Raw genomic sequence first — 14,680 nt, 5'->3', positions numbered from 1 at the left:
TCTTAGCAATTACCCATGAAAAGTTTGGGATAGACAAAATTAACTATCATTTTAAGTCATCTTTTTGCTAACAAATTGCAGCAGAGATAACATGAGCTTATTTGATCTTTAGTCAACCTTGGTAGAATGGAAGTTTCATATTTAATGCTGATAACTTTAAAGACAGAACCAACAAACTTAAATTAGTTTCACTTGCATCCACTTAAAAGTCAATCAGTCTTTCCCCATTGTCAATTTTCACCTGGGACACCAGTGGAGGTTTCTGAAGTGGGTGGTCCAAGGGGGATGCACTTTGCTCCGTGACCTCGAGGGTGGGAGGAGGAGCCAGTGGTACCTGAGGCACTGAGGATGGTATAGGAACCAGTTATGTGGACCACATGCAAGTTGGCACAGAAACAGGAGGGGAGGGGAAGGCAGAAGAGGCAAGGTGCCAGCAGAAGGCAGAGAAGGAAAACCCGATTGAAAACCTTAGCTCAGACAGAGGAGCAGATGCCATGTTTTTTTCACCAAAGTGGAAATAGGGAGTCCACATCAGGCCAGTGAAGAGCTGGAATTTCCCCAAAACAAATAGAGTTTCAGCAACTGCTTGAGAATATTCCTTAAAGTCTCTATCCCGAGGTAGACTAACCACAGTTGGCTCCAATTACAGTTGTTAACCCGGGAAATGAACGAGGGAGAAGCCCTCACATCTTAGGCAGAGGAACAGAGAGAGAGTCAGTGTCCTCTTCAATCTGATTCTATCTCGGCCAAACCAATAAGGCCCCCTTCTCAAGGTTCCTTCTGATAACGGCTGGGTTTTGGAGGCCCCTTCCGATTCGGGCACTCATTCTTTTCCCTTTTCCTTGTAGTAGACACATTGGTATTTTGCTGAGGGGGGGCTCTGGGCTTCCCCCCTTTTGGCGGCTGGACCTTCCCCATCCCGATGCCGCCATAGACTGTATGCTATTCACCACAGAATCACCCACGGGCCCACTCAGGCTCTGTGGGCTTTTGGAAACCTTAAGGGTGCCCCTCTGTGGAGCCACAGAATCGAACTTGGCAGGCGAGCCAGACAGAGTCACACATTGACACACACACACCAGAGGTTATTACATTCCTTCCCACAGAATTCCTGTAAGACATCTGAGGTCTGTCTCCAGGGAGTGATCAGCTCCCACTTCCACTCTTGCCAGTGGGCCTCACTAGATTGGGGCCCCGGCCTTACCGGTTCTGACGTCGGGTCCAGGTCCTCACCTGCCAAGTCTCCTTGAGTCCAGAGGGGACAGCGGAATGGGGCTGGCCCGAGGCAACCGAGCAGGAGACTGCCGAAATTCAGGCAGGGCACACCTTCTCCCTTGCAATTCCTCATTCTGTCACCCCTCGCCCCTCTCCCAAACCGGTGGCAACAGTGGGCCAGGGCAGTTGGGTTTCCCCAGTCAGGGAACCAAATATGTTATGGAACCAGGCTGGAACGCTGGTGGAAAAACCAAGTGGCACTCAGAGATCTTGGAAGCCCACCGGTGGGCTCAGAGGAGATCCTTCTCCAGAGATCTGAGCCTGTCCTATTTTTTAGTGTAGCTGATGACATGTGTTTAGTACTTGTAGGAATCTCCTCTTTTTTAAGGAGTATTTGCAACTTTGCCAGAAATGCTAGAAGGAATGTTAAAGAGTTTTATAAATGGGAAGCCTAAGGCCTAGAGCTTTGGCTTTTCCTAGTTAAATACGAAGGAGAAAATTGAAAGCCAGGTTTTTATTTTAGTTCCTATGTCCACTCATATTACATGCTCACTACTTTTTTTTTTTTTTTACTTAAATGTAGGTAGCAGAATGAGGCTTAAGTGCCTACTTAAAATAATGTATTTTACACAAGTGGAAGTGGATTTTAGAAGATCAGTATTGTATTTATCAGTAATTCCTTACATAGGATTTGACTATGCAGCTAGCAGCAGTGACTATTATTTACCCAAAATCAGATCACATGCTAAGCCTACTTAAATTGTTAGGTAAAAGAATTTTTTTCCTCGTAATAGTTTTAGTATCAGAATACCCATTTTAAAGATGAGCCAGTGCTTAGAGTTGTAAAATAATTATCCCAGATATCAGCTAATTAGTGATAAGAGAGTCCAACTGGGAATTAAAGCAAGATTATGTAAGTCTTTATGCACTGTTCTTAACCGTTATACTGTATAACATTGGAGAACTTGTGGGGAGTTTTTTATAGGAGTGGCACAGCATACCCAGAAATCATTCATAGAATTATAAATGGATGTTGGTTTATATTTTCACTTATCAAATACATATTGATAAAACTATTTTTTGCCAATATATGTAGTTAGGCACAGTTTATTAAATATTAGGGAGACAGAGTCTTAGACATATTCCCTATCCTTTCTCTGGGAAGGATAAGACAATTATTTTTGCTACTTCTTTTGATTTGGCTCTTTTTTCATGTCCCATTGGATTTATTATAGATCTTGATTATTAAGAGAGCGTTATTAGATAACCTACTGGTTACTGGTTCTCCCAGTACTGATTGGAGCCCCTGAATTCCCAGCAGACTGTTGTTTCAGTTATGCTTGCTAAGGGTTAATGTAGCAAAAGAGACTCCTAGAAACTAATAAAAAGGTGCCTGTGTACTTAATCAGAATGTACTTTAAACTTTAGGTACACCTGCCATCAGTTTCTTAAGTTTAAATTAAACTAGCTAAGCACTTTACATAAAGTACAGAAAAACAGCAGACATGAGATAAAAGTTCCTTTAGTGACTTTTTCTAGCAACCTGCATGTTTCCAGCCAAGAGAAACTGTAAAAATCTTATGACAGGCAAGCTTGTAGAAGTTCTTCCTTTAGTCTAGTTTCTTTTAACATCTGAATTCTATGGTTAAACTTTCTCAGTAAATGTGACATGTTCTTTTGTCACACTCAGCAAACTGGCAGCTATTTTATTAAGTTTTATGGTCATAAATGCCTTGTAATTTTTACTTCCATAGGTCTACTTTTTAATCTTATAACACATCCCTGATGGAAGAAGTAGGTTGTTATTACTCTGTTTGTTTTGGCCAGAACTGTCCAGTATTTTTTTGTTGTTGTTTTGTTTTGTTTTGTTTTTTTGGATTTTCCTGGGCATGTCTACAGTAGTTCTCTAGGAGACAGAATTTAAAGACAGGATTTGCAGTGCCTCCTGACTCTTAATTTCTATTGGGTACAGAAGTAATTGTTACTTTATTCATGTGGTTAGTAGCTTTTGAGTTATTATTACATGATAAAATAGGTATAGATTTGCTCACTGATAGTAAAGATAAGTCATTTCATGGAATTCTACTTTCTGTATAAATTCAACTAAATGTCCTTGGTAAAAAGAATGAGGGAGAGGGGTGCTGGGGTGGCTCAATCGGTAAGCGTCCAACTCTTGATTTCGGCTCAGGTCATGATCTCACGGTTTTTGTGAGTTCAAGCCCTGCATTGAGCTCTGGGCTGGCAGCAGGGATCCTGCATGGGATTCTCTGTCTCCTCTCTCTCTGCCCTTGCCTACTTGTGCTCTCTCTCTCAAAATAAATAAACTTTAAAAAAAAATGAAGAAAAGGGAGTGGGGGATAACAATTCAACCATGGCAAGGTGATTCACTGAGAATGAGTAAATATCCTTGAATAATTTGAGAAGAGGAGACATGAATCTGGTTTTCCCTACATTGGTCTTCATTCCTGTTTGTGCTTTAGCATGAGGAATTGGCCCCTAAATGCCAGCGAGTTTTTTATGTTCAGCCAGTGCTCACATGAAGAACTAGTTCTTTTTTTCCAATGTTGGAGAAAAATCTTAATGTTTTGGATCATGTGTAATTTCCACCATAGTACTCTGAAAAATGCCATTTGACATAGTTATTTAGAGACCAGTTTTAGTTTTAATTGAGATCAGTCAACAGTTCTGCACAGTAATGTTTGCTTGAGGTTTATATCTTTTGACTTAAAGTCAGTTGAAATCTTTTTCATTATATGTAAGATATGGACAAATGGCATATTTTTGGATTTTTTTTATTAGTAGTTTTCTCTTTTTGAAGAAAAATTAACTGTGTTCATTAAGAGTTTATAGTTTTCCTTTGAAGTCAGTAGATGATTTATGAACCAGTTTTACTTTTCTTTGAACCTACAAAGCAGGAATTAGCCTGATTGTAAATTAGCAATCTCAGAATGACCACAAGTGTCAGTGTTTGCCTGCCTTATTCTTCTTCAGTTTTCACTAACTTGTGCAGCAAATATTCATACTGCCTAAGAATTTCTTTTGACTCGAAAGCAGAGCCAAATTTAAGGGTCACTTTTAGAACTAATTATCAATATCCTTATAGTTTTAATTCATACAAACTGTTAATGATCCTAAGGGAAAAGATAAGCATGAAAATCAGTAGTAGTTTATATTATGCCTGTATATTCTTCAGTTTCTTAGTAGTATAGCTATTTCAGTTAAGCATAAATCAGCTGGCTTCTTACAATTGTTATTTGATGCACGGGAGATGCTCTTGTTTAGAGCTTTGGTTCTCAATGGAGAAATAATACTTCCTAGGTGGTATTCTAGAAATATTTTTGGTTGACAAAATAATTGAAGGGCATTTAGTGAGTGAGGCCAGGGAAGGAGGTCTGTAGTGGGTGGTACAATTTTAAATGAACCTAGAACATAATTGAAATGCAAAGTATATTCTGTAAAGTTTTAACATGCAATGAATTTCCCTAAGTATACAACCACAGTGTATATTGAAGATTGTATTCAACTTTGTTCTGAACTTGGCCATTTCGAAAAATCCTGTTGCCTGTGGCTGTGATGCTTATAGTAGTTGACTTAACCAGTAGAGTATACCAGTTGTGGACATGTGTGATTGTTACATTCACTGTGATTTTTTGAATGGGTACTAGTATTTGATTAATTCATAATGTCTTCTGGTGTAATTTCTGAGATTCACATTGAAATACTTGTGCTTATCATAAATTTCTTATGAAATTTCATTTTTGTATTAGGATATTGATTTTCATTACATTACATACATAGGTTGCTTATATTGTGCATTTCATTTCAGATTGTTAGAGGGATCAATGTGTAATATTTCTCACACAAAGGAGACATATTGAGTTTGATAGGGGTGTGAAGCTCACTAGGTCAGCATCTTTGAATAAGTTATTTCAAGCATCTTAACTCCTTACAACTGAATACATGGATAGTATTTAAAAATTTAAACACTATTAATTCATTACAAAGTATAACAAACAATTTGTAAGTTCAAGTAGATGTAGTATGTTGAAACTTAAAACTGCTTAAAACTTCACAAAGAAGCATAATTATTCACATATGAATTATTAGTATCAGAAAATACTTTTTATTTAATAGCTTCAGTAGTTAAGGAAAGAAAGCAACAAGTAACAAGTAAGTAAATAGAATGTTTTCCCCAAAGGGCTTTTTTGAGAAGAGCTGGGAGCGTAAATATACTTAATTCTAAATTCATGGAGCTCTCTTCAGAGTGATTGTTTATGATCTGATTGGAAATAGGAACTTTAGTATAAAGAAACTTTGCAAAGCAGAAAAGAGGCAGGCAAAGGTTATAGGATTAGGAAGGGGTAATGTTTAACTTTAGGGTTTGATTTTCTTCCCCTTCTTCAGGTTCTTAGAAGATACCTAAAGGATTCACTTATATTCAATAAATACTTCGAGAATTTTTTATATGCAAGCTACAGGGGGGGATATAAGATATGTCATTAGGTTCCTTTTATTGAAGGAATTGATAGAGCTAATGGATACGTAGATTATTATATAGATAACAAAATAACTGAAAGAAAATATTATATAGTTAAGTTTTTTTCAAAAACCATTTGAAATTGTTTTATGCAGTTCATTGTGGCATCCCTCAGTTTCACTCCTTTGATACTTTTGATCTTCCCAGTTGTGGTTGGTTTGCATTACATTTTTATCTTCTTAATTTTTCATGCTTTTCTAGTATTTTTATTCCCTTCAGATAAATAACATGATGTCTCACAAATAATACAGTTGCTGCGTTTTAGTGAACCAAAACGTGAAAAATGAAAATTTTTGTTTCTGTTGTACCATCCATTTTTTACCATCTCCCTGATCATTTACTAACATACTGAGTCTCTTTCTTTTCCATATTCTCATAGTTAGCTGACTTTGAATTTTTTCTATATTTTCTCTGAAATTTTTCACAGATTTTATATTTATTAAAATTTCTGGCATTTGTAGTGTTGCAGAACATTTCAGTTGATTCTGTGTTGGGAATGTGGGGGTCAAATAGTTAAATATATACACGTCTGTGTTTTATTTTGGCTTCTTCAGTCAGTTTATTGAATTATATTAAATGGTAAAATGTTGAATGGTTTCTTTCAAAGCTTAAAATATTGTTATTTTCTTTTCTACCTCTATTCCCAGTAGCTATAATTATGTGATTCTCAAAAAACCAAGTTTAGCTAATTCCAAACATGTACCCTTTGATAGAGGGAGCTGGGCAGGAGAATATTATGTTTTTATTCACATGGAACAAAAGAAGAGCACATGTTTATGGCTATACCAAGAAGCCCATGTTGAATTATGTCTTTAAACTTAATCATTTAACTGGACATTGAGGTTGTACTGCAGTGTCATAGTTCCTAGTGACAGGGTATTACTTATATTAGAATAATGGAATTTTAGAGCAGAATTAGGCCTTTTTAATCATTAGAAATCTAGTTTCCTCATTTTAGAGGCAAGTTCATGAAGACCCTGAGATGTCATTTTCTCAGAGCTCCCCACTTTAATATGTCATAGCCAGAACTAGAACCTGGGATATAAGATTTCTTTTTTTTTTTTTTTTTTTTAACATTTATTTATTTTTGAGGGAGAGAGAGAGCAGAAGCGAGGGGGTGGGCAGAGAGAGGGGGACATAGAGTCCGGAGCAGGCGCCAGGCTCTGAGCTGTCAGCACAGAGCCCAACGTGGGGCTTGAACTCATTGACTGTGAGATCATGATCTGAGCTAAAGTCAGACGCTTTAACCAACTGAACCACCGGGTGCCCTTGGAATATAAGACTTCTAAGTCAAGTTTTTTTGCACTGATTTACACTGCCTCTGATTACATCAGTTTTTAGTCTATGGACCCATAAGTTATGCAGATGATCCCTTACCCAGTCCCTCTGCCACTATAAAAACAAGCCCACCAGTTTTAAATGAGAACATTGTGCATTAAACCTTAGTGACACATATAAAAGAATTGCTCATTTGTGCTAGAAAGGTATGTGACCATTATTGATTTTGATATTAAAGGAGATCAATTCCCATACTTCTGTTTGTTTCTGATTTGCAGTTTTATAATTAAATATTTCATTGACATTTATGTGGATATAAGTTTTTAATCTGTAGATAAATAAATGAAAAAATTTTTGACATTTTCCCATTATATAAGAATGCCCCTTTAAAGATCTTGTGTTTTGTCTCACTCTCTTTTCCTCTCTTTTGATCCAAATTTCAGTTACTGTATTTGTAATAGTCTGGATTCTCCGGAGAAACAACCTATTGGATGGATTAGATGGATTGGGTGGATGGGTGGATGAATGGATGAGGAGGAATTGACACATGTGGTTGTGGAAACTGAAAAGTCCCAGGATTTGCAGTCAGCAAGCTGGAGACCCAGGAGAGTTGATGGTACAGCTCAAGTCTGAGGCTGAGTCCTGATGTTCCACCTTGACAACAGCCAGGCAGAGAGTGAATTCTTTTTTATTCAGCCTTTTTGTTCTGTCCATTTCTTCAGTGGATTAAATGAGGCCAGCCCACATTGGGGAGAACAATCTGCTTTACTCAGTCTACTGATTCCAGTGTTATTTAATCTTATCCAGAAATATTCTCACAGACACATCCAGAATGATGTTTTAACTAGATTATCTGCACACTCCATTGCCCAGATGACACATAAAATTAACCTTCACAGTTATCCTCTGGAAGCATTCTAGAGAATGATGAATGGAAAACTGGTATTTAGTTTTTTTAATCAATGAATATCTTCTTATGTTATTCATTAACACTTGTATTTCAGTTTTGTCTGTGACTATAAAGAAGATGTATATTCCCAGGTCAAAGTTTTAATTCTTTGAGTGGATTTGGATAGGGATAGAATTTTTCTTTTTTCTTCATTGAGATTAAAATATTTACTTTATGCTTCTTTGATTTCACATAGCAGAAACTTGCTCAAGTCAGCCAAAGGAAGAAAAGGAAATACATGATAATGGTACAAGAATATTCTGCATAACCCAAGACTGAGAAATATAAATTGGCCTTTCTTAAAGAACACAGTGAGAGATTAGAAAACTTTCAGGAATCAAAGAAGCTTTTCTGTTTCTGTGTGGTGCCATATGATTATTTGTCACTTTTTCTGCATCTGCACCCCAGCTCTCTGGTCCTTTGTATATACAGTCCTCCTTAAAACCAGTCTGGCTACAGGCTACAGCTACAGATAACTGTAGCTCACATTGCTGGGCATATCTCAGTATGGATTTCATAATTCCAAAGAAGAGAAGATTTGATAGGGTCACTGTAGTTCATGAGTTTATCCCTTGTGGGTATAGTCCAGCTCTGAAAAGGGGAAATTGGGTGTTGTCTCAGTAGACATCCCTTGAAAAGTCTGCCATCATTTGTAATTGGACTGTGTTTATTTTTATTTAAAAAGTTTTTTCCCCTAATGTTTATTTATTTTTGAGACAGAGAGAGACAGAACATGATCAGGGGAGGGGCAGAGAGAGAGGGAGACACAAAATCCGAAGCAGGCTCCAGGCTCTGAGCTGTCAGCACAGAGCCTGACGTGGGGCTCAAACTCATCAACTGTAAGATCATACCTGAGTCGAAGTTGGACACTCAACCGACTGAGCCACTCAAGCGTCCCGACTATGTTTATTTTTAAAGCATATTTTATACTTTTTTAAGAAGATTTTTTTATTGTTGAATTATATATATGTATTTATATAAATATGTGTGTATATATACATACATGTTTATAAATGTTTTAAGGGTACACAGTTCAGTGGCATTAAGTATATCCATAATGTTATGCAACCATCACCACTCTGTGTCTCCAGAACATTTTCAGCATCCCTAATTGAAACTCTGTACACATTAAATAATTTCCTATTGCCCTCTCCTCAGCTCCTGTAGCCACTATTCTACTTTTTATTTCTGTGAATTTAACTCTTCTAGGTACTTCATGTAATTGCAGTCATACAGTATTTGTTTTTTTGTGTGTAGCTTACTTCATTTAGCCTAGTATTTTTAAGATTTTCATCCATGTTATAGCATGTATCAACTTCATTCTGTTTTTAAGGCCGATTGATATTCCATTGTACATGTAAACTGTAGTTTGTTTATCCATTCATTTGTCAGTGGATATTTGGGTTTTCACCCTTTGGCTATTGTGAATAATGTTGTTATGAACATCAGTATACAAATACCTGTGCAAGTCTCTGATTTGAATTCTTTAGGTTCTGTACCAAGAGTTGGAGTTGCTGGATCACATGGTGATTCTATGTTTAATTTTTTGAGGTTCCATCGTACTGTTTTCCACAGCAGCTGCTTATTTTACATTCCTACCAGCCATGCACAAGGGTTCTAGTTTCTCCACATCATTATCAGTTTGTTTTTTGTTTGTGCTTGTTTGACATTAGCTGTCCTAACAGGTAGAAGTGGTACCTCATTGTGGTTTTCATGTACATTTCCTGAATGATTAGTGATATTTGAGCATATTTTCATGTGCTTACTGAGAATTGTCACTTTCTCTGGGGAGATGTCTATTCAAGTTTTTTTGCCCATTTTTGAATTGGAATGTTTGTCTTGTGGTTTTGAGTTGTAGGAGTTCTTTATATATTTTGGATATTGGCCCCTTATCAGATAATGATTTGCAAATATTTTCTCCCATTTTGTGGGTCGATTTCTCACTGTGCTGATAGCACCCTTTGATGCAGTCCAATTTTGATGAAGCCCAGTTAATCTGTTTTTTTTCTTTTGTTGTTACCTGTACTTTTTTGTATCATAGCCACAAAATCAAGGCCAAATTTAATCTCATGAAACTTTTACTGTGTATTTTTCCTAAGAGTTTTACAGTTTTAGCTCTTGAATTTACACCTTTTGATCTATTTTGAGTTGATTTTTGCCTATGATGTAAGATAATGATTCAACTTGGTTCTTTTGCAGGTGGATATCCAGTTTTCCCAGTACCATTTGTTGAAAAGACTTTCCTTCCCCATTGCATGGTCTTGTACCTTTGTCAAAAATCAGTTGACCATATATGTTGAGAGTTTTCTGTATTTTCCATTGGTCTATATGTCTGTCTTTATGCCCATACTACACTGTTTTGATTACTGTAGCTTTGAGTAAGTTTTGGAATCTGGAAGAGTATGTGAGTCCTCCAACTTTATTCTTCCTTTTTTAAGATTAGTTTGGGGTCCCTTGAGATTCCACATGAAATCTAGCATGGGTTTTTCTTTCTGCAAAAATACCATTGGGTTTTTGATAGGGATTGCATTGAATCTGTAGATTGCATTGAATCTGTAGAATTGAAATCTTAACATTATTAATTCTTCAGTCCATGAACATAGATCTCTTTCCACTTATTTATGGCTTTAATTTCCTAACAGTAATATTTTATAGCTTTCAGACTTTAATTCTTTTGCTTCCTAGATTAAATTTATTTCTAAATATTTTATTCTTTTTAATGCTATTAAACATGGAATTGTTTCATAATTCCTTTTACAGATTGTTTGTTGTTAGTGTATAGACATGCAGCTGATTTTTATGTTTTTGTTTTGTATCTTGCAGTTTTGTTGAATTCATTTATTAGTTGTAACAGGTTTTGTGGAATATTTAGGTTTTCTACATACAAATCTTGTCATCTGCAAAAAGATAAGTTTATCACTTCCTTTTGAATTTGGATGCCTTTTACTCCCTTCTTCCTCCCTCCTTCCCTTCCTTCCTTCCTTCCTTCCTTCCTTCCTTCCTTCCTTCCTTCATCTTAATTGCTCTGGCTAGAATTTCAGATGCTATGTTGAGTAGAAGTGGTCAAAGTGGACATATTATTCCTGATCTTAAGGGAAAAGGTGTCCATCTTTCACCACTGAGTATGATGTTAGGTGCTTGGATGTTTCATGCTTAAGTTTTTATTATATTGAAGTTTACTTTCTCTCCTAGTTTGTTAAGGTGGGTATGTATTGTTTTTAAATCATGAAAGGGTATTAAATTGTCACATGCTCTTTCTGCATCAGTTGAAGTGATCATGTATTTTCCCTTCATTCTGTTAATGTGATATATTGTATCTGTTGAGTTTCATGTTGAACCATCCTTGCATTCAGGAATCTGTGCCACTCGGTCATGGTATATAATCTTTTTAATATGCTACTGCATTTAGTATGCTGCTGAATTTGGTTTGCCACTTCTTTTCTTATAAAGAATGTTTCTTTATGGAAAGAAGTTGGTTTAATAATTATTAGTTGCTCTTTATTTTGGGAACTGAGCTGAACATACACATATAGATATATACACATACACATTAATAGAAAATACACATATATATTACAAGTAAGTAAATGTATATGTGATTATATTTATAATTTTTGAACTTTCATTCCTTCACTGGTCTCTTCCATTAGATTGCAAAACTTCATGAAGGCAGGAAGAAATACTTGCTTTTGTTTATACTGATGCATTCCCAGTTTTTTATTTGGTACTCAGTGCTCTTGATAAATGTGTATGGAATGACAATGTGTATGGAATGAATAAACAATTAATGTTGTTTAATTCTCTCAATAATCCTTTATGATATTTCTACCACTTTTATTTAACAGATTAAAACAGTTTAATAGTTGTGAGTCAGTAGTTCTAAGGCAAATGGAATTGTTTTAATTAGTTGATGTGTAGTTTTAAGGATGTACCATGCACCAGGCAACCTGGAATAGGCATTGGAGGCATAATAGACAGTCCCTGACCTAAGATAGCTTACATTCTGGTTGAGAGAAATAGACAAGTAAGTAAAGAATTCTAGAGCAATGAAGAATTGATATAGGTATCAAATCTATATGTTTTATAGATATATTTTAGGAATGTGTTTTCTATTTTCCATGTTGGCATACATTGTATGCATATACTTCTGGGTTATAGTAGGATTTAGAAAGAGAATTGTGATTATAATTTGTGTTTTGTTCTTGAAATCTTTTATGTTTTCAGCCTCATTGTCATTTGTCTATAGAGATACAGTTTTCTTTTTGTACATAGCTTTTCCAAAATACTTTTCTTTAAAGGACTCACTCAGTGTACTTTTGCCATCATAAATACAGTAGTCAGGAGGGTAGATTATAAACTTGTAGAGTCTGCGTATATATTCTGTGTGTATTCTTCATTTAGAATTTCAGTGTTTCATGAAGTTGCATGTAAATAGCATTTTCCCAAATTGAGTAAATATAATGTATTCTTTTTCATACTGACAATTGTTACACATATTTTTCTTATGATATTACATATTATATTATTTCCTACTTGTTTAAGCAGCAACCAATATTCTGTCTCCCAGTAACGGAAGATTTTTAGATTTTTCTCACTTGCTAAAATAAGGCAAGTAAGGATTATAAACAGTATACTCTGTTTTGTCTTGTTGTGTTTTGCAAAAATGATTCGATCACTTCTCTGTCACCCCACTCCATTCTTTATCAGTTATTTCTTTTCTGGAATGCCTCAAGTCTGAGTAGAAATTGTAATGGTTCTGACTTTTCAAGAGAAAGCAAGTTTTCCTCTCCAGTTAGCATAATTTGTCAGCTCTTTTAGTTGTTTTTTTTTTTTTTTTGCTGATACTTTATTTTCCCAGATGGGTATTATTTTTTCCCCCAATCCAAATATCTTTAAAAATGTAGAAGTGTCAGTCTCTTGCATATTACTGCCAAATTATTATTCCTGTTTCTTAATGTATGCCAGATATACCACTTTGTAGTCTTTGGAAAACTTCACCTCTGTCTCTTCATCTTTAGAGTAAAGGGTGGTGGTTTTTATATGGTTTATGAGGTTCTTAATGCAATGAGTTCTATAATTTTATTTCAAAAGAGTGCAGATCAGAGTGGAATGAACTTTTAGCTCTTAGTGTTGGCTAGGGAGCCCTAAAACAGCCATAAACTAATGACATGATTAGCAAAGATTTCTTCCCTCTTTTTCATGGAGCCCATAGTCTCCTATTTAGTAGGTTTATAGCTGTGTATACACAGTGGGTGTGAGAGAGAAAATGTGTGAATGTGTGCTTGCACTTACGCTTACACTTATTTGTGTTTACTACAAAATTAAGCAGTGTTATAATGATTTTGGCAACTCAAAATTTTCAGTACATCTGAGAAGACAAAATTGGATAAAACTCTTTTCAGTTACACTAACAAACTGCTCAACTAACTGAGGTAAGGTGTGTGTAGAATTGCATAGAGTGGTGAGATGAAGAATTGTAAAGGTTCACATAATCGAGAAGAGGTAGGGGGAGAATAGGCCATGCAGTCTATTTTAACTAGATAGGTTTTATAAGGGATGTCATATTCCACCTTTTTTTTTTTTTTTGCATACTAGTGTCATTCTGTCCCTCATAGATGGGTGTTCTCCCATGAGTCAAAAGGTAGGATCATCTGTAATTTTTAGTTTACTGCCTTGTAGCCTTGTATACAACTAGAGGTATAACTTGCTAGTTCTAATTTGTAAAACAGATCCCGAGGGAGAACGCTTGATTGACTTGGCGTAGGACATATGCCTCCCCCAGTAACCTAAAAGGCTTATTGCCAAAAAGGAGTAATTTGGAGAAGGAGAAGGTCATCAAACAATGATAGCTTACTTTGCAACGGAAAATACCCATTTTTGTCATTTAAAGGGGTCCCAGTTTTAAGTGTCCTCAAAAGTAGATAAACATACTTAGGAGTTATGATTTGTAACGGATAATACTTTTTTTCCCATAGTACTCATATCTGCTTGTACTTTTTGCTGACCCATGTTATAATAGCCATAGCTGGTCATATAGTATGAGTATATTTTAGTAGTCAGCTGAATTAGTTTTGGTTTGGATGGTTCTCAGTTTGCACCTAGTGCTGTGTTCTAGTGATTCTGAACTTCATCTACTCTGTTCAAAAAAAAGAGAGCTTTGATTTGGATCCAGCCAGCCTTATAGTCAAATGTAGACAGAAAGATGTCCGCATATGTGTGTGCTCATTATCTTTCTTCCCGTCTCATTTATTTTTTTCTCTGTTTCTGTGGGTATTCAAACCTCACTCCATGAATCAGCATTTTCATATAAGGGTTTCTAAGTAATATGGATAACATTTATTTTATTTTCATGTTTATTATATAATATCTAGTTTATTCCTCTTTATGCAGGAACAATGGTATGGAAAGCTAAAATCTCTTTAATTGATTTAGTTTATTTAAAAAAACCTGTGATAATAGTCTACCATTCCAAATGATTTTACTATGTAAAATCATTAAATAGTAAAATCATTAAGTTTTGAAGAGAATGTATTATGGTTAAAATTAATATTAATTAGGAGCATTTCTTTAGAAATATTTCTGTGATTCTAAAACTGCTTTCTATTATGGATTTATGTAAATTCCCTGCTAGTTATCAAATTTCATTTGGTTTGAGTACAACTAGAGTAAGATTTCCATAAATTACTAGTTGTTTTGAAATT

At 35.5% G+C, this 14,680-nt stretch overlaps 1 protein-coding gene across 1 annotated transcript in view; it reads left to right on the top strand.

Annotated features, from left to right (window-relative positions):
* Positions 1 to 14,680, top strand: part of CDC73 (cell division cycle 73) — a 137,511-nt gene that overhangs the window by 71,946 nt on the left and 50,885 nt on the right. The gene's annotated exons all lie outside the window — the stretch shown is intronic.

The sequence above is a fragment of the Panthera leo genome, chromosome F3 (assembly GCF_018350215.1).
Source record: "Panthera leo isolate Ple1 chromosome F3, P.leo_Ple1_pat1.1, whole genome shotgun sequence".
Lineage (NCBI taxonomy): Eukaryota > Metazoa > Chordata > Mammalia > Carnivora > Felidae > Panthera > Panthera leo.
This window is presented reverse-complemented; position numbering and strand designations above follow the sequence as displayed.